This window comes from Mauremys reevesii, linkage group 2 (genome assembly GCF_016161935.1).
Source record: "Mauremys reevesii isolate NIE-2019 linkage group 2, ASM1616193v1, whole genome shotgun sequence".
Classification (NCBI taxonomy): domain Eukaryota; kingdom Metazoa; phylum Chordata; order Testudines; family Geoemydidae; genus Mauremys; species Mauremys reevesii.
In genome coordinates, this window is record NC_052624.1 from 245,028,184 (window position 1) to 245,049,691 (window position 21,508).

Genomic DNA, 21,508 nt, shown 5'->3' on the forward strand with positions numbered 1-21,508 from the left:
TATTGCAGAATCTTCATAGAAAATTAATTTTGAACTCTCATTACTGTTCACAACAGAAACCTAATTGTATGTGTTATAGTCATCCAATCAGAAAGAGAAGTAATAACATGTCCAATCAAAGCTAACCAGAACAGCTTGAATCTTCATTTTCCAATACTTGTGACAACTTGCTGGCAAACAATCTACAGACCAATAATTATTTATAGAAATTATCCAGTGAATAACTGAATCATTAATAAATTCCCAAAATTTGTAGGAAGCTCATGGATAACTAGCAAAGAAAAAGAGTCTTAGTTGATAATATACATTATTTTCTACAAATTATTCCCTCAGCTCTAGGTTTCTAATGAAAGAAGTCTGTATTGGTCAAGGTGGAGCAAGATCAAGAAGATTTACGGTATGTTCCAGCGGATAACACAATCTTAGCAGTAGAATATGTGCAAGTTAAAACTACTTCCCAAATAGGTGCTTTTTCTATCTTGGTTATTTTGATTGTAAGCTCTTTGGGGCAGGCACTGTATTGGTTTGTGACTTGTAGAGCACCAAGCACATTGTCTTGTTTTACAATTGATAGATAATAACATAGTATGTAGAGTAAAATTGAGCACAGTAAGCAAACAGGAGCCGTGTGATGGAAAAATATATCAAACAGTGAACATACCAGTGCATCTTTACATACCAGCCAGGGGTGGCTCCAGGCCCCAGCATGCCAAGCGCATGCTTGGGGCGGCAAGCCGCGGGGGGCGCTCTGGTCCCGCGGCTTCGGTGGACCTCCGGCAGGCAAACCGCCGAAGGCAGCCTGCCTGCTGTGCTTGGGGCGGCAAAAACCATAGAGCCGCCCCGGTACCAGCATATATGTAAATGGACACCAGGACTTCAGAAATCAACAAATCTGATATTTCTTTAGGAAAACCAGCTTTATTTTTTTTTGTTAACCCTATAAGATCTGTCAGTGCACACATTTTCAATCCATCTCTCCTCCTGTGATATCTAAACAACAAAAATGCATGAGATCAGAATACTCATCAGATAATCCGATACTACTATTAAACCTTGCTTCAGTGTACTGTACATTCAGATTATCATTATAAACCTATATATTCAAATACTCTGATCTAACTGACTACAGATTGGAACACACGGATGCTTTTATTCACAAATAAAATTGTTCAATTTTCCCCATTAAACTATATTTCTTTTACAAAAATTTTGCAAATGTGCTAGCAAATATCCGTGAATAGAATTTTAGAACATCACAGCCTTGGGAGAACTTATGATGTTACCATAAACAGATACTAACTCTATACAGATACCAACACCGATGTGAGCATAAACATTGTCCCACACAGAAAACACTCAAAGTACTGTATCTTCATAAATCTTATGGGTTTTATGAATTACTGCCATTGGAAAAATAGTAACACATTGGAAGAAGTGCTTTCAGGTAGAATTAGTTTAGTAAATCTAACTAATTTAGTTTAACTTTGCTTTATGCTTATATATAATTCGACATATATCACCTGAACACTGCTGTATTCATTACAGATAAAATAACAGCATGTGCACCATAAAGAAAAAGGAAGAAAGTGTGACTTAACAGCAAATCAAAATAAGCAGATCTTTCTATTTATCAATTATTGTGTTGCATCCACAATATTCTACTAAAAATTTGGCACTGTTCCTTTAATTAATTTATTTATTTATTTTTGTTACTGATGTTGTTTCAGGGAATGATAAATATGTTGTACCATACTATTTTATGTTTTTTAAAAGGTGACCTGTACTTTCCATTTCAAACACGGATTCTTTAATGAAAATATTGTAATGTCAGTCCATGCAAAGCAAATGCATATTAATATGCGTTTACATCTGTCTCATATTAATATTCATGCCTGAATCCACATCCCTACACAAAGCCAATTTTCTGACCATCTGTGTGATGGCTGGTGGATGCAATGAATAAATTTTATTTGTGAGGGGAGCGATAAATCATGTATCTTCAGTTTTTCACCAGCAATCTTTCCTCTTAGGTGCTAAAATGTTTTTATCGCGGTTTAGAATTTTTAAGTAAACCAAACTGATTAACCCCTGAGCAGTTCATGCAGAGTCATCGGCCTTGTGAAAGGCGACAGGAAACATAATGAGAAGTACAACTGTGTGACAGAGCAAGAGGTACTGCAATTTTAGCCGTTTTATTTCATTGCCTTTTCTTCTTGCTTTATTCTTTTTTCAGAAATATATTCTATGTGATAGTTTAGAGCCAATGTCTGAGACCCTTACTAATGTTGATGGGTACCTTACTCTGAAAATAATCTTACTCGTTTCAGTGGGACTGTCCATGGAGTTAGGCGCTACTCAGCACAAGCAACAGTATCAGAAGCTGGCATTTTTGAGACTTGAATCACATTATTTCATAACCCGACACAGGTGAGGCTAAGTGACTGACATGATAGCTGGTTTCTAAAGCAATCATTTTGCATCATGTAGTAACTTTCAGAGTGCACAATGACACTTTCTACACAGAAATTAAGCTCTACTACTAAAGTCTGTGCTTCTGCTCTCAGTTACACTGGTGTCAACCCAAAGTAACTTTGGTGGCAGCAGTGAAATTACTTTGAGAGCATGCATGCCAAAACAGGGCTAGAAGTGAGGATTAGCGGGAGATTTCCATAACACAAATACAGCCACATCAGGGAATATGCTTACAGCACATTTTACCCAAACCCAGGTAAAACAGGGTTCAATGTTAATATAGACTTTAACTGTAGCTTATAAGAAGGCTAAAGCCTTGTTAAAGACCATCTGGCCTTTTACATGGTTATGGAACAAGGTTAAGATCCAGTCTATGTCACAAAATAGAACCCTGTAGCAAAGAAACTTGAAGAAAACCAAGATGAAACCAGATTAACTGACATGGCTGAATTTGTACTGTAGACAGGGCCTCTGCTATTTTGCTGACTTTCCCGGCTTGTTTTGAGAATGAAGCAATTTACTGCTCTGTGAGACAAAAATCTCATTGTCGTTAAATTTCCACACCAAGAAAACTACATATTCTAAAAAGACCGTTCAATGATTGTGGTGTTGTTTTGTCACAGGATTAGAAAGAGATGAGAATGAAGCACAGAGGCCCTTTCAATATCCATTGGGAGTTTTTCCATTGACTTTAGTATGCTTTGGATCAGTCTTAATGAGACTGATGCAGGACCTCCAAAAGTCTGCTGGCTGTTGTACTAACAAGGAGGGAGGAGCAGGATGGGAGCATATGAGTAAGGATAACTATTATCACTTAGTACTGCTGTTATATATGAGAGCTCATGTCTCCTTCCCAGGGCCGGCTCCAGACCCCAGCGCGCCAAGTGCGCGCTTGGGGCGGCGTCCCGCGGGAGGGCGGCAGGCATGCCTGCGGGAGGTCCACCGGAGCCGCGGGACCAGCGGACCCTCCGCAGGCACGTCTGCAGGAGGCCCACCGGAGCCACAGGACTAGCGACCGCCAGAGTGCCCCCCGCGGCGTGCCACCGTGCTTGGGGCGGCGCAAATCCTAGAGCCCCCCCTGCTCCTTCCTTCCTGCCGGTACACTGCTGCTTCCATCTTTCAGACAATCCCACTGCCTGCAGGGCTGCCTGCATCTTCTTGCCTTTATGATTGTGAGTTCAGGTTACAGGCACCTGTAACTGGGATCATATTAAAAAAGATGAAAACATGTCTGTTCTCCCCCGCTCTTGTGGTGCTCCCCTTTTCCTTACTCCCTGGCCCACCAGACTTCACATTTAACCCCATCGTGTCCACTGTCAGTTTTTCAGAATCCAAATAATGCTCCTTATCATTTGAATCAATAGATAAACAAATCCTCTAAACCATCTGCCCCTCCCCCCCATTAACTGGCTGATGTTTTACACTCCCTGTAGCAGGGGTGGCTCTTGAGGAAAGATCTGAAGGAGGAAAAGGAGCAGTTCAAGGAGCACATCCCATTCACAAAGGGCAAAATAGAGGCTTGGAGATGTCTGTGAGAGAAGTTGACAAATGGATGGACAAGGCTGGCCTCACTGGGGAGGAGCAGAGGAGATGAGGTGATGCAGTAACAGTCAAGAACAGACACATGGAGAGAGGCAGCATTGCAAAAGCCCTGGAAGATGAGAGTAGGAGGTGTTGGTAATTGGGAAGAAGGTGTGTTATCAGAAGAGGTGGAAAAAACTGAGGCCAATGTTTGAAAATCTGGCCCTTTGTGTTCTCACTGGGAATGCTGGGCTTAGCGGAAGACTCTTGTAAGGAGAAGCAAGTCCACTGGGAAGAATACAGATGGTCTGGGTTAACTGGCTTCTTGGGAGGTGCGGAAAGAAAACATGTACAACTTTTTAAATTAAAAACAAGATCCTAATACTCTTTCTGTATACACTGGATCAAATTTTAAGATGGTGTAATTCCAATGAATTCATTTCAAAATCACGTCCATAGAGTTATGCCAACAGAGAATTTGACCCAATATACCCAGTTCCCTGTTTAAAAGTCGGTTGAGGTGTTCAATACATTTTTGTAAAGTAGATTAGGGAATCCATGAAGAGGGAGGAGAAAGTTCTCTCCACCCTTTAATGTAAATCAGAGTGTGTCAGCAGCATATAACCTACTTCTACCTTCAAGTCTACAGCTGTGTGTTAGTTTTGCCATTATTTGTGCACTGAACTGACAATGAGAAAAGGAATTTTGCATGAACTTCACATATCATCTGCATAATTAGCCAGAAGTTAGTTGTAGCTCAGATAAATGCACACAACTGCAATAAAGGGCTCAAATAGTGCTGCAGAAAATAAGCAAGAAAGTTATCAGTTCATTCAACACATTTCAAGAAAATATGCTTGTAATGAAAATTTTATCTAATTCCTTTTTTTATTTGTGTTTTCTTAATAATCTTTCATAACTGGGAATTTGGGTAGTTCATAGGACTGTTAAAGGATGTAGAACCTTTCATCTCTGGGGTTCATTAGCTTCATTCGTGGTCAACAGTAACAGAAAAGCATTATCATCCAATGGGCGTTGAATGACCTGTGAGAAATGAGTTTAGTCGTTTCCTTAAAGTTCCCAGTGCACAGGCATCTTTATCACATACACCAGCATCACAATTAACACTATTTTTATGACCACTAAAATTCCCACACACAGAAAAGCGATTTTGATGAAAACACACCTTTATGTAAGGATGTAAATAAATATATTTAATATTTCAGGAGATAGGTTCTTAGCTTTAAAGCATCAGTGTCAACTTTCACCCACTTGAAAAAACAAGGATTGCAGGAGTGACTCAAAAATAACTAGTTTCTGCCTCTTTTATTTCTACTAGTCTCCCTGATTTTAAAATACCCATGAAATTTAGACAAACCACCTATTCCATCAAAACAGGAATGGATAATAAGGTAATTAATGTTGAAGGGGACTACTCATACTTGAAGTTATGCACGTGCTAAATGCATTGCTGGATTGTGGCCGAAATTGTCATTGTCACTTTTCAGGCTATAACTGGCCAGCACAAGTGCTGTGTGTACATTTTTGCTCTGCGGTACATGCAGAGTGGGTGCTCATGTGCAGAATACAACATCTGGGAGAGGGGAAAAAAATACAATCCATGTCATGTGAGCTGGGAACATGCCATAATGGAAACTTTTGGGCTCTTTGTCTACACCAAGATTTGACTATGTTAAAAAAACAGGATGATTGGCAATAATTTTTAAAAAGACAGAAATCAATTCTGTAATTAGAGGGATCCCAGATTTTCCATTTTATTTCCCAGTGGCTAACAAATCTAGCCTGCAAGGAGATTTTAAATGTCCCTTTAATCACACTGTAAACATGCAGAAAACATATACAAGCTGGAGAATTGCAATGGGACAAGCTCCTGAATTAAATTCCCAGTGTTCCTTATTCCCAGAATTACAAGCAACTCCAACTGATTGATCTTTAGTTATATTGTCAAATTACACTCTATGTCCACTTCATTTGAACAAGAAAAGTAGATTCAGCCCTGTAGGCTCCAAGTTTCAGAAAATCTTTTGTGTCTTTTGTGTCTTTTGTGTATTGAAAAATATTTCCAGGAATGCTACACACACTCTGGGCTTTTTATCCCTCTGCTTTGGTCAACAAAAAATAACCAAAACATTTGCAATACTGTCCCCTTAAAGATGATCTCCTCTCGGTATTTTTAGTGCATAACACTACCGTAGCTCTAGTGAGATTAATTACATGAGAAAGAGAGAGGATGATGTCAGATCAGCAATTCAAGCCAAAACATAAAGTCTAAGATCCCGATTCTCAGCCTCCATCCTTGTGCTTGGGGCAGGGATGGGACAGAGACAGGACAAAGGAGGCTTTAAACCATATTTGTGCTCCAAGTAATCTGAGACCATGCAGTACTAAGTTTTGCTTCCCATCACACCCTACCGGCCGTGAGGAGCAAAGAATGGTCAGTGCTGTGAAGTGCACACCCAAAATGTCCCTGATCCTCTCCCTATGGTGGCTGGGAGCAGGGCCAGAGCAGATCACTTACACAAATCAACACTGCTTGGAAGGCCCCCTGTGAAGGTGTTGTTCTTGGGGGAGCATTTCTACCCACTTTACGAATGCCAAAGCAAGGTAAAGGGGGCCTTAGTGTAACTGTGAATCAAGCCCAGAGTATTTACACTAGCTTTAAACCATAGCTATTTAGGGATTGGAAACCACACAATGCTCAGGCTTTGTTGTCGTCAGATGTAATAAATTAAGCAGGCTTGGGTCTTGGCATTCTTGGGTGGGAAATCCTGTATGGTGGCTGATTTCCTAGGTAGCATTATACCCTATGGCTCAGGACTGAACTATTTTCTTTTCCTAATAGAGTTCCATTCTCTACAGTAATGAATTCTTCTGCTCCAGTTGATGATTCATTCCTTGGGTAAAATAATCTTCTAGACCCATCTTCCCATCTCCCCCCCCCCCCCCGCCACACACATACAGCAAAAAAACATGTCAATTTCATACTCATTCCCACCCGAGGGCTCCATGTGCTTCTCCAGTACTAGCACTTCAGGCACGAGGCAAGGGCTGTATAGACAAGTTCAGCAATGAAAGAAGGCGCATGCAGCGGCTCCCAGAATCCCGCTCAATGAAGAGCAGCATGGCCGTGTCTCCTCTCCTCCTCCTCATATGCTGCTGAAACGCCTCTCAAAAGAAGAGGGGGTGAAGCTACGGAAGCTATGTAGCCCATCTGCCACATGCACCTGGAGGCACTGGTGAGGAATGCAAGAAGAGAGCGCCACTCACGGCAGATCCTGCAAGTCATGCTCTGGGCTGAAAATTTGAACAAGGCAAGCTGACCATCCCTTTTTGGCATGGGTTGTGAAATAGTTTTTTTGCTGCTTCTTCACCACATTTAACCTGTTCCTGACCACCATTATCACTACACTACATATAACACTGGCCTAACAATTTCAAGAAGAGTTAGTGAGATGATTCTTTGGGATACACCAGAGACTTAATTAACTAACTTTACATAACAAGTGTTTATGAGGAGAAAGGGGTGAGGAATCTTTAGGTCCCCACAAACCTCCTGCAGCTGAAGTGGATTAAAAGCCCACTTAAGTCATTGGAAAGACACTCATTAACTTCAATAGGCTTCAGATTAAATCTTTAGCTACTGGTTTACATGTTCAATGCCAAGGTCCTCCTTTACAGGGGTTAAAGACATGCTCCATTAGTAAGAGCTCACCCAAAACCCAGATTATCAGCAATCTTCTGCCTCCTTGTTGTGTATTTATCTCTTCTTTTCACTCTATCCTCTTAATCTTTCTGTTTCTCTTTCCGCTCCTCCCTCTTTCTAGCAGATATTTTCTCACTTTTAAATCAGCAATTTCCCTACCTCTCTCCTTTGTTTTGAAAAATAAGAGCTGTGCAGTAGCTTCATTGTCTCTCTTCTCCTTTTTCCTCCTCAACCTTGCTTATCATTTTTCTCTAAGGTCTTTGTCTCTCTTCCATCATGGTTTTCAGGAAAGGTTTGCAAAATGTTTGTACTAAATTCAAATTTAGTACTAAATTCAATTTTTAAATTACATTTCCAATTGGAAATGGGTCCTGATTTTGCATTAAACTGGATAATTTCCAAGAAGAACAGGACCATTTTGAAGTGAAATGGATTTCATTACTAAACCAGGCAAATGTCAAGAATTTCCTTAGCTTTCACAACCAAATTACTGATTTAATGAAAATACAAAAGTGTCGGGTCTGTGAAAACAGACAAAACACAGTTACAAAAATGGCATGATAAACATGGTGATTTCACACAGTCCTTGTTATTTCTGTCCCTCCTCTTGCAATGTCAATCTTCTCTTCCAATTGCCAGTCTTACCTCCTCCTAACCCTTTGTCTCTCTTCTGCACTATTCACTGTCAGGTTGATCTTGTTGTCCTTGGACTCAGGTTCTCCACATGGTAGGAAATAGTACCACACTAGACAGCTACATGGATGATTGCTTTAACTGCCTTAACACTGTATCAATTATAGAAATCATTGGAAATTTTCTGATGAAACACTTTTCCATCAGAAAATGCAGATTCATCTAAATCTAAAATGTTGTGGGAACATGCCAATTTTGACAAATCTTCTGAAGGAACACAGGCAGAGATCCGTTGGAACACTACCTCCCAGCTCGTCACCCAGCACCTTGGCAGCCTTCATAGAATCATTCATAGAATCACAGATTATTAGAGTTGCAAGAGACCTCAGGAAGTCATCTAGTCCAACCCCCTGCTCAAAGCAGGGCCATCCCCCAACTAAATTAGTCACTACCCATTGAGCCGATGATCTAGCCAGCTTTCTATCCACCTTATAGTCCATTCTCCAATCCATACTTTTTTAACTTGCTGTCAAGAATATTGTGAGAGACCATATCAAAAGCTTTGCTAAAGTCAAGGTATATCATGCCCACCACTTTTCCCATATCCACAGAGCTAGTTATCTCATCATAGAAGGCAATCAGGTTGGTCAGGCATGACTTGCTCTTGGTGAATCCATGTTGACTGTTCCTGATCACCTTCCTCTCCTCTAAGTGCTTCAAAATGAATTCCTTGAGGACTTGCTTCATGATTTTTCCAGGGATTGAAGTGAGGCTGACTGGTCTGTAGTTCCTTGTATTCTCTTTCTTCCCTTTTTAAAAGATGGGCACTATATTTGCCTTTTTCCAATCATCCTGGACCATCCCCAATTGCCATGAGTTTTCAAAGATAATGGCCAATGGCTCTGCAATCACACCTTCCTAGTGGACTTCATCTGAGGCAGGACCTTAGGGCTTTCAGGGTCCACAGCTCTGGCGGAGGCACCCTAGAACTTCCAGGCCTTCCAGACTCCCTTCTGTGGAGCCAAGAGACTACCAACTCTGGGAGCCCCACTCTAGCCAAGGCTCTTGGGGTCTAGGTTTCCAGCTCCACAGCAGGGAGCCCTGGGAACCACAGCTGAGCCGGGAGCCTCAGGGCTTGAGCTCCCAGGCACAGACTCATTTAGATATTTTCAAAACAAAACATTTCAATTACTCCTAAATTAATTTTTCATAACTTTCCTGCCACATGCAATTGCAAAATTTCTACTTTTCATTCTGAAATGGAATGCATTTTTTTCCAAAATGTTGGAAGTTCCCAAGGAAGGATAAAATGTTGACTTTCAACAACTTCTGACCAATCAATCATTTTTTTCCTTATCGTCAATTATTATGGTAAGGCATGAGTGAGTAGCTTTTATGCCCGGGCTGGTAAATTTTCATTACAGTTCCACAAGTCCTCAATCCTTGAAAAAAATTGGAGAAACTTAAACAGAATCCTCTAAATCTGACCTAATACAGAAATTTAGAGCCCAACTCCCAGCTGTGTAGCTAGGTACAGTTCTATTGACAGCAATGCAGTTAGGTTGATGTATGTACCATTGAGAATCTGGCTCATAATTACTGCATTTTCAGCTGGTCAGGGTAAGGCATCAGTTTAAATTTTGCAAGCAGAAAGCTCTGGGCTTTGAGAAAGGCCTGAGGTGTTCTGAGAAATAATCTTGAGAGACATTTTGTATTGTAGGCATTTCTTGTATCATTTCATTGGTTGTAATGTTATATTAATAAGAATCTGTTCTAGAACCAGAGCTCTTCATTTTTATTAGCCAATGCAAATGAGCTCTTTAGTATTGTGTCTCTGACAGATCTTGGGTTTTCATGTAAAGTGTGCCAAAACTGTCTGACCAGCATTCAGTAAGAGCATGCTGAAAATAGAAGAAACTCATTTATCATTAAAAATTCACATCTCAAAATTGGCTGCCATATCATCTGGCATTTGAAATAATTGTATTATGTTTAACCCCTCAATAACTCAGCTACCTGAATTATTGCCAAATAATATCTTCCATTCTCCTAGGCTTTCATTATACTGACAAATATCTGTGTTACTACATGAGCTACAGGTTCCTTGGAATGAGGGTGTTCCTTGCAACATTATTGCCAGCTGATACCCAGAAACAGCATGAGTGATTTGTTTGCTTTGTGATGCTGGCTTCCTTTGTCCTGAATTCAGCAGTAACATCTTGCTAATCCTGTGTTTAAATCTATGGACACTAATGCCCCCTCTTTTTGGATCTCGTCAGTGAAATATCAAAGGCTTAGAAAGACTAACAATAATTTATCCATCTGCGGGGCTCATACAAAACTGAGGATTAAAATCTCTGCAGTACATAGGCTGTAAATTATGCATTGCTCTGGACATTACTATGAGTAATTCTGCTTCACTTGAAATGCTATGATCCAAAGTCTGGAAAAGATTAAAGGATGAATTTCTTTCTTGATTCATTACTGCACATGTTCTGTTCTTTTTACTTATGTCTCTATTCTGTTTATGCACATAAAATGTTTTATTCATGGATCTGTGTATAATTGTCCATGCTTGTGCCACAGGATCTATTCAAATGCCTTGACATTATAAATATACATCTAATTTTATGTTGTTTATGATTACAATGGACATTAACTGTACCATGTTTTGTGTATTTTTATGATATGACACTAAAAAAGTTAAAAGTCCACAAGTTCAAATTCTGAAGCATAATAATCATTTTCCTATTACAAAATGCACAGATACAGAAGTATAATAGCCAACCGGGTTGATAACACTAACAGGCTCTGTTAAGGATGGATTCTTTTCTCCAAAGCCGTTTTGATTTTTCTTCTTCCATATCAATAAAGTTAAAAGGTTCAGGGGCAAAAATTACTGGAAATCTACATCAAAATTTTCAAGTAATCATATTCTCATGTTGGGAGCTTTTTATCACTGCCAATTATAATCACAACATAAGATTTATTTTGGTCTGGATAAGGATTTCCAGTACAATTGGAAGGACATAAGATTTTGCTAATACACCCATGCAAATATATAGTCATAGCATAAAATAAAGCTTCTAATTAGCTCTGATATGACATTGCGATCCATTCCAGTTTACCAGTAAAATTAAGGGATGGTGTGTATATTTGCTTGTTTTGAATATATTGAACACTTTGTTCTGATTATATTCTGTTCACACAGGAAAATACATCTGCTCCATCCATGATATAAAATGGGTATTTCCTCAGGGGTGTGTAAAGTGTATATAAATCTCTGCGTCTGCCTGATATTTGCATAGATGCTGCTACGTATGTCACTTGTGCACTTTGTTTTCTTTGTGATGTGGGAGTAATGCTAGTTAGTTCTCTATGGTGTAGTGAGATCATGGACATTTTTGCTTACATGTGTAAAGCTTTAGTTGTACTGTGAATAGGGCCCCACTGTACATTATGACTCCACATTGCACTTATGGTTTAGGTCCACTGTATTTACATAATTAGAAAAACTGTTCACGTTTAATGATATTACAATATAGGCTTTATAGACCCACATTAGATATTTTATGTTAATTAAATTAATAACTTACTTATTTTTTTCCACAAATGAATCTTTGTAAAAAATACATTGCTGTTACAATTAAACATAGCTTGTAGAAAAGCACCCTTTTGTATTACCCAAAGTCTCATTTTTCTCCAGGAACTCCCGTTGCAGCAATCCCTACCATAAGCCATTAGTTTAGCACATCTGCCCACTCTAATGGCTGCTCTAGTGTACACATACCTGACTGCCATCTAATTTAGACATCACCAATAAGACACTAATGTTAATGTCTCCTGGGCCAGTTAAATCCTGGATTATTGACTAGCTACAGTTATCGGTTCATTTGGTCGTTGGAGGTGAACCAAGTGCACCTGAGGTCATAAATAGGTCAAATGTTTATACATATTTCAGAGGAACTGAATACTCTTGTTGCACTGATAGCCAAAAATAAGTGTACATATAATTTAAAATTTGTTCTTGCAGAGCATTCCACTGAAATTTCACTCACATGCAATATCCCTTTTGTTTATCCAGGTAGAGGTGTCTAATTAGGCATAATGTCCTTTTCAGGATGAGCTGCAATTTAAAAAAATTGACACAATTTAGCATCAAGAAAACAAACTACTGCCATCACACTTCTGATAATCTTTTATAAACATAAAAAGAAAAGGAGGGACATTTAGGCTAAGCTATTTCTAATTAAAATATTAAATAGAGATATGACAAAACAAATAAATCAGAAACTGTGTATTCACATTGGGTCAAATTCAGCTCTAATGCAGTGGATGCAACTCTACTGCTATTAGTGGAGTTTCATATGTTTATACCAGAGGGAAAATCTTGCTTTTTTTACTCAAGCAAGTAGCTGCCTTCTTTGGTAAAACTATCCAGATGAGAAAGGCAAATAGCAATTGATTCCAGGTCTGAATTTGGCCCCTTGTTCACCCTGAATAGTAGCCTGTGCAATTAACAGGACTGTATGTGGCCTAAGGTACTACTTATGGTGAATAAGCGTGACAGAATCTGGCCCTGTGCAATTTCCCCTCTTACTGGTTATTTTACATGCACGTTAGAATGCATATTATACCCTTAATTCAAAAGGAAAAGATTAGGCTATAAAGAATTGTGCACTAGGATGCACACTGTATTTCACTAAGTGTGGATTTACAAATGAAAATAAAATATGTGAATATAGGAGAAGTAAAATGATCCTATGATAAAATTCTTACAGCTTCTACATAAAGGACGATATATACTGTACAACCCAGTGGGCTTGATCTTCCAAACTTTGCACACGAAAATATGCAACTGTCTTTAATGTGAATTTTGCATCTTCAAGGAATTGAAGATGAGGCCCAGTGTTTGAAAATTTCATACATTTGAAGGTGCCTGCTAAAAAGAAAAGCTAAGGTTACCTTTTCTTGTATCTTGGTTACAAAAAGAATGAAAAATAAAAAAAAGAAGAAAAATAACCACCACAGTCTTTCCCCTCTATAGTAATGGTTTTGTTTTGTTTGTTTTAAGAATAAGGATCAAAAGTAGACATGTATTTTTCCAGCCAAGTTGCTTAGAAAAAGTGCATCATGGCTTAGGAAAAATAGGTCAGTGTGAAGCTACATTTCCAATGTATACATACATTCATGTGATATATTTGAAATGTGTTACTTTCACAGAGTGCCATGTCATAACTATTTGTATTGAACATTACATACCACCCTTGGAAAGGGTAATAATTTGCACACCTTCCTTTGTTAAACCTTTTTCATTCCATAAAGTAAACTGCCCCTCGTCTGCCCATTGACACTGGGTGAAAATTGCCATCTGCTGAAGTATACACACAGGGAAGGATTAAGAAGGCAGCTGCCAGTTCCACTGATCCCCAGAAGGATCAGATAAGATGTGGTGAGATATACAATAGCTCCTCCCTTGTTTTTATCATAAGTAACAAATACCACAGTAAATGGGGAGTGATAAGGAACCAAAACAACAACAACAACAACATAGCTACAAATAGCAAAGTCATCCCCAAATATCACTGAATCTTGTAGAACCGTTGTTCTGGGAATGGTTCTGCTAATAGCAATAAAAATTAGCAGTCTTACCAGATGTGAATAACAGTTTTTAAACTGTCAAAGTGTTTCACATACAGTAGTTCTATTTCACAATTCCATTTCCTCATTAAAAAGCCAAAAAAATGCCTAACGTAATTAATTCTCCTTCGGTTTTATTTTCTTTTTTCTAATTGTATTGGTCCCCCTTCCCATGGCCTGCACGCATCAAAAACTTCCACTGTCTTCAATGGGAGGCATGTGCACATAAATAATGCAAGATAAGCACCAAATTATCATTGTTGGAATATGCACCATGTAATCACTTTTCCTTGTCTAAAAAAGCAATGACAGTGTCAGGGTTTCTAGCCCATTTTTTGAATGACACTTTTTATGGATGCAGAAGCACTGAATGAAGAGAACCTGTGGGAACTCACCAGGACTTCCTCACAACAATTTCTAACAGTTCCCTAAGTTAGAACTCTGCTATTTACATCAATCCTTCAGACACTCTGTGGATGAAACTTCTGCTGAAGTCTGTGGGAGTTCTAGTGATGCAGATTTGGGCCTTTGGAGAACACATTTGAGACTCAGGCAGGTTCTACACTACCACTTACTTCAGTATAACTTATGTCACTCTGGGGTGTGAATAAGGCACCCCCTGAGCAACATAAGTTACGTCAACCTAAGTGCTATGTGGACAGCGCTATGTCAGTGGGAAATGTCCCACTGACATAGCTACCAGCTCTGGCACAGCTTCTAGTGTAGACTGGCCCTCAGATACAGCCGCCCACTATTGTATTAATTTAGATGGAATATATGGGCCAAAAGAGTCAAAGGTATTAACATGACCCAGTCACTGCCCAACATTAAACAGTGTTAAAGTTCAGAGTTTGGTATTCAGAGACCTCAGCCTGCTGAGTACCATGGCAAACACACCATTAAAATCCTTTTAACCTTTTATTAAAAGCACAGAAAAGGAAACCCAGTTAAAGCATTTGAAATGTAAAGTACACCTCTACCCCGATATAACGCCACCCGATATAACACAAATTTGGATATAACATGGTAAAGCAGCGCTCCGGCAGATCAAATCAAGTTCGATATAATGCGGTTTCACCTATAACGCGGTAAGATTTTTTTGGCTCCCAAGGACAGCGTTATATCGAGGTAGAGGTGTATTAAGTAAGTCTTTCATTTTAACAACATCCCTGTTCCCTTTTGCTGGAGCGAGTTTTAAGATGGAAATCTCCCCCTTATCTGACAATCTTTAAGATAATCATAACTGTCCTTTTAGGAAAAAGAGAAGATGTTAGTTGGGATGAGCTAGAGCTGCTCTTACTGCTCTTGTTAAACTCCAATCCCATTTCATCCCAGATGGTGTCTGGGATTCAGCTGGAGCTGTTGGAGGTGGTAATGTCATCTGGATCCCTCTCTCTGGCCTGGTGTGGTCAGGACATCTCACAGGATGATGGAGGCCTGGTGTCCCAGGAGATGGTGGGGGTAGCAGCTCATGATGGTGAAGCTCTCTCCAGTAGCCAATTTTTCTCCCCAAAGTCTCTTTCTTTAAGGAGTCACAAAGGGGTCACGGGCAGAATAGTCCGTCTCCTCATTATTTTGTCCAATTGGGCCTAGTTTCTGACACACTGATTTTGATTCACTGACTTCCAGTTGCACACTTTTTTTTTTTAACCAAGCATGATCTTAACACAGTCCTTGAGCTACATCAGGAGGCCTTTTTGTTTGGACTAATTCAGTCTGTTTCCCTTTTGTACCTTTTCCCATCAATATTTGTTATTATAGGTTATTGTGACATAGTATGAACTTCAGCTGGGCTGAGCTCACAGTTATGACAATTGGGCCTACAAATTTACCCGAGCACCCACTATTGGCTCATTTCTTCAAGTGCTCTGCACATGTAACTCCTACTGAAAACAATGGGAGTTGTGTATGTGGAGCACATCCAGAATCACAGTTGCTATAGAAGATTCATGGGTGTTGGCAATATACACACATAATATTCAGGCTGTATCCCACTTGTACAAATTCTGTGGGCTTAATTGTTAAAAAGGAGAGGCCTGCTGACATGTGCAATTGTACATCTGCAGGTGTGAGTGTAATTACCACAACTGCATAGCTAATCAGGTAATTACATGTACCACTAGCTAGTTAAGCTCCTAACCAGCCACTTGCAACCATGGTAATTGAGTACACAAATGTAGGCTTTTTTTGGCACATGGGTCTCCATTTTTACAAGTTTGGTGCTTATTATTAAATGAGGATAATGCCTTCATTTGATATTTCTTTACTTGGTTTCCTTTCTCAGTCCTGAACTGTAACAATCCTTTCTGTTCCCATTCAAATACATTTAATCATATATTTGCTATTTGTTATTTTATGGGGCGGGAAGCAGAAATTGTTATGGTTTTACAATTAACTTTACAATACAGTAAACATGTGCACAGGTGAAAAGATGAGCAGTAAATATAGAGAGGAAGTTGCTGTTGCTGAATAAGGCTGGGCAGCTCTGCTCATCATGTGTTAACATTGCATGTTCAGCAGGCTTACTGTTAAGAGTTCCATGTAGAGAGCTACACACAAGAAATCATTTGCAGTGCACAAGTTTCGTTGTTCCTACAAAACCCAAAAACTATGTTGCATATCACTGGCACCTTATCTATCAACTATGCACACATACCCCTCTCATTTACAGAGCACTCCAGTAATGTATCAAGTGTAGATGATATATTGTACATGAGTATTCCAGAATACTTAGCAAAGTCTCAAAGCCTTAGTCTTCCCCACTGGTGTGGAAAAGTGCCTAAACACTGACCTAAAGAGGAGGAGAGCTCAGCCTTCACAACCAGTCATTAGTCTTTCTGCTGAGATTGCCAACAAGGGTGTCAATGAATGTCCATTATACTGGTAGTTTTTGTGGCAGTTGCCACTTGTATACTAGGAATTGGACTTTACACTACTAACTCATTTCATACAGGCCACCAAACCATTGACAAATGGTCATGTCTACCACTATCAAATAGATCCAGATTCAGTTTGGTGACTAATGGAAAAATGGCTCCATATTTCATTATCCTATTCTTTGAACCATCCAGGAATTTCTCACATACCAATCTTAAAGTACATATGCAATCCCTCTTTCCTATTCCTTATCCTGTAAATAGATGTCATGAGCAATAGGTTAAGTGCTACAATTTGTTATTTTTGGGCTTTTCCATATGATTTTGTAACCAAATCTGAGGCTCTCCAACATGTTTGTTTGCATGCAAGAATGTTTCCTTCTGTGTCAACATGCATCTATTTATCCCTACCCTACCACCGAAATAGGCCCACTCAGAGATATGTTCAGGAAAGTGTTTATTTTGCTCAAGTATCCCTGCAGCAAATGAGAGCAGGACTGTAATCTGTGCCTCTAGCTGCCCCATCTCTCCCTTGTCTTATTCCTGCCTACTACAGCTCATGGGCCTGAACATCTTGTTGGGTAGAGGGGGTGGGCAAAGGACACTTCCTGAGCAGAACATGGAAATGCTCCTAGCATGCCTCAGATTATAGTCCCAGCCATATAGTTACGCTAAAGCACCTTGCCCTTTCAGAAAGCAGGAGAAGGGCATAGCCCAGTGTCCAATCTCATCCTTTTTTTCCCCCCTACTCAGCAACTTCTTATGCTGGGGCAATCCCTGGTCATTCTCTTCCACTTACAGTCACTGTAAATGTGTCTGCTGCTCTATGCCCAGGGCACCATTGGCCAACTCCACAATCCCTGGGCTATTCATATGACAGAAAGCATTAGTTTTCCATACAAAAGCCCCTTAAACACACTTAACTTGAAAGACTTCGTACATTTATGGAGGAATATGCACATAACTGAAAGAATTGACCTCTCAAGAGCAGCATAATCAAGATTCAATGCTGTATTCCAGAGATGTCTTTATTAGAAACTTACACACTGTAATATGGGCATGGATTCAAAAACTGTGATATTGCAAGAAAAAAGGTGTGTTTTTTTTCTGCTAGGTTTACACCACTGTTTTTCTTTAAATAGGTTCTTAAAATAATCTTATCACTTTGAAGCGCCAATTACATCTCAGTTTAACAGAGCAAAATAATTAAAGAGAAAATATTATAGAAGAACTTGCCATCAACTGGAGAAGTACATCTCTTGTTTCCAAAAACTACCATTAGAAATATTTTAGAGTACTCTACAAAAGTAAACTATCTTCTAATACATCTATACCTTGATATAACGCTGTCCTCGGGAGCCAAAAAATCTTACCGAGTTATAGGTGAAACTGCATTATATTGAACTTGTCTTGATCTGCTGGAGCGTGCAGTCCCTCCCCCCAGCACTGCTTTACCGCATTATATCCGAATTTGTGTTATATCGGGTGGCGTTATATCAGGGTAGAGGTGTACTGGTAAGCAAACTCAGTCAAAAGACAAATCTAAATCTGAGACACCAATATTACAATCTATACCCAATCTTACAGTCCTATCACACTCAAAATTCCCCTTGACTTCAGTTCTAGATACAAATGACAGGGTGAGTGGGTGCTCTCCTGCAGCAAGCCACAGCATGACAGGCACACCTGCCTCAGTTGCCCTTTTCAGATACCTCAAGGACTCCAAGCCAGGCTCCTTTGTTTAAACAATACCCCTCCTGGAGACCAGTTTATTACCAAACATAGTGATCAGCATTAGCAATGCTCCTTGATCAAAGGGATAGCCTGGAGAGGCCAGTACACAAGTAACCAACAGGAGGTGGGGGGTGGGGATGGCCTAGCACAGTTATAGCAGAGAGAGCTCCTGACAAAATTAGCCACCAAGGTGAGGAGAGCTTGAATGCAGTGAAAGTTCAGCTGCAGTGGGAGGAGTCTGGAGGATTATAACAATTAGAAAGGCACCAAGTCCCCAGGAAAACTAACAAACAGAATAAAGAAAACTCAAATGTGCCTAACAAACATTCCCTAAATTTAGGTTACATTAAAAAAAAGGGTGGGAGGCAAAAAAGGAGGCAGAAAACCAGCAACAGGGTGGAGGCTACCCCATTTATTGTATAGAGTGCAACATGCATGATTACCTGCCTCATGGGCACATAGTGTAAGAGTGTGCATGGTGCAAGCAACTCGCAGCACTCAGAGCCAGAGTATGGGCTCTTGAGGCTAGAGTGGCTGAAATGGATGAGCAGAGGTACACAAAGAAGACTTTCAGGAAAATAGTACAGTGGTCCCACTACCTGTTCAACAGCCCCTGTGCTGTTAAGGAAGATTAAAGTCTTGGGGCAGGAAACCATCAAGCTGGATTAGAGAGAAATGATCCCATAGCTTGGATCTACCTTCCAAATGATGTCATGGTAGCCTTTCACACTGAGGATATCCTTCCAGGGGTGGGAACCCCAGTTATTAGAAAGATATAGGCCAGGGATCCCCAACATGGTGCCCGCAGGGGCATCTAAATGCACCTGCGTCCTGGCCGGCGGTGGAGCATCCGCTGAAATGCCGCCGAATTTCTGCGGCGTTTCGGCGGCGACGCCTCTTGATGACGTTGCTTGTCGGTGGCAAGTGGCATCATTGAGAGGCCTCGCCGCCAAAATGCCGCAGAAATTCGGCGGCGACGCCTTTCAATGATGCCACTTGCCGACAAGTGACATCATCAAGAGGTGTTGCCGCCGAAACACCGCAGAAATTCGGCGGCGACGCCTTTCAATGACGCCACTTGCCACCGACAAGTGACGTTATCGAGAGGCGTCGCCACCAAAACGCCGCAGAAATTTGGCAGCAACGCCTCTCGATGATGCCACTTGCCACCGACAAAATTCGGAGGCATTTTGGCAGATGCTCCACTGCCATCACGGTCCTTCGTCTGGCGCCTGCCAGATGAAAAGGTTGGAGACCACTGATATAGGCAATAGTAGGGGTATATTCAGTTATTAGAAACATAGATAGTTGGGTTTGCGATGATCCGAGAATCACAGGTTGAATTGCCTGCCAGATGTGAATGTTGCAGACCTTTCAAGACATCTAGATAACCTTATAGGCAGTACTGGAGAGGAGGCAGTGTTTGTGGTACATGTAGATTTCAGTTACATAGGGAAAGGTAGGAGAGAGGTCCCAGAGGCCAAATTTAGGCTACAAGGTAAGAGATTAAGTCCATGACCACCATGATAACATTCTCTGAAATGCTTCTAGTTCCACACACAGGCCCAGGAATATAGGCAGATCTGCAAGGGTCTCAATGCATGGATGAGATGATGGTATAGGGAGGAGGGATTTAAATTTATTAGGAACTGGGGAACCTTTTGGGGAAGGAGAGGCCTATACAGGAGAGATTGGCTCCACTTACACCAAAATGGAACCAAATTGTTGGCATGTAAAATTTAAAATGTCATAGAGGAGATTTTAAACTAAGGGTTAGGAGAAAGCTGACTGGTGTGGAGGAGCACACTGTTTGGGTGAAGACATCCCTTAGGGATGAATTTATTAGAGGAGGAAGTCTATATCCTAGTATCAGTCTTCACTGAAGAGAATTTGGGGGAGATGCCCAAAAAGAATATCTCTGATATGGGCAATAAATCTGAAGTACTGTGCCACAATGATGTGTCAGTAGAGGAGGATTTAGAACCAACTGATAAATTAAATAGTAATAAATCACCAGAACCAGATGGTATTCACCCAAAGTTCTGAAGGAACTCAAATATGAAATTGCAGAACTACTCATTGTAGTATGTAACCTATTGCTGAAACAAGTCTCTGTACCAGAGGATTGGAAGGTAGCTAATATAACACTGATTTTTAAAAAGGACTCCAGAGGCAATCCTGGAAATTACAGGCCAGAAAGCCTAACTTCAGTTCCGGGAAAATTGGTAGAAACTATAGCAAAGAGACGAATTATCAGAGGCAGTCATCCTGTTTCCTAGTGTGAACTAATGGTCTGTAGTAGATCCAATTAATACCCCATCTTGTGCTTTATCTATTAGGACATTGATCCATAAGCATACAAGATCATTTTCTTCCAAGTTATCAGTGACTTGGAAATAGGTTATGCCATTTTTGACATAGAATGCTAGTTACACTCCCCTTTTGCCCACTCAATTTTTCCTAAATAGATTATAACCTTTGATTTTAACTTTCCAGTCATGACAATCATCCCTCCAGGTTGAATCTGAAATGAGCAAGCAGAGATTCCTCCCACAGAAACCATGGAACCCCAAGATCCACTTATTCCTAGAGAAGATTTAATGCCTAGAACAAGAAAAGAAGAGGAAGAAATAAGACAACAATAAACCAGCACAGCAAAGTTAAAGACATGGGTCCTGATTTACAAAGGTATTCAAGCACCTAATGATACACATAGGTTTGCAAGCACACCATTTAGGCACTTGTGATGTTTTTTTATAAGAGTAGATAGGCACCATGTAAGCCCACCTAAACATTCTAAGTGCCCTTTTTCCTCATGCACCTGTGTTCTAGCCATTGAGCATCTATTGGCATTTTTAGAGAACTTTAAAAAAAGAATGGCGGGACAGGAAATGCAGGGCAAGCATGA

General features: G+C 40.2%; 1 long non-coding RNA gene across 2 annotated transcripts in view; it reads right to left on the reverse strand.

Moving 5' to 3' along the window:
• Positions 1–912: 912 nt before the first annotated feature.
• Positions 913–21,508, reverse strand: part of LOC120399534 — a 54,922-nt gene continuing 34,326 nt past the window's right edge. The window contains exons 3-4 of one of the 2 annotated variants that reach the window (XR_005595215.1): positions 12,409–12,476; positions 913–990 (exon numbers count right to left, since the gene is read on the reverse strand). This is a non-coding gene — a long non-coding RNA (uncharacterized LOC120399534). Of the gene's footprint in view, positions 991–4,903; positions 5,038–12,408; positions 12,477–21,508 lie in introns of those variants that run through there. The other variant, XR_005595216.1, reaches the window with a different exon arrangement.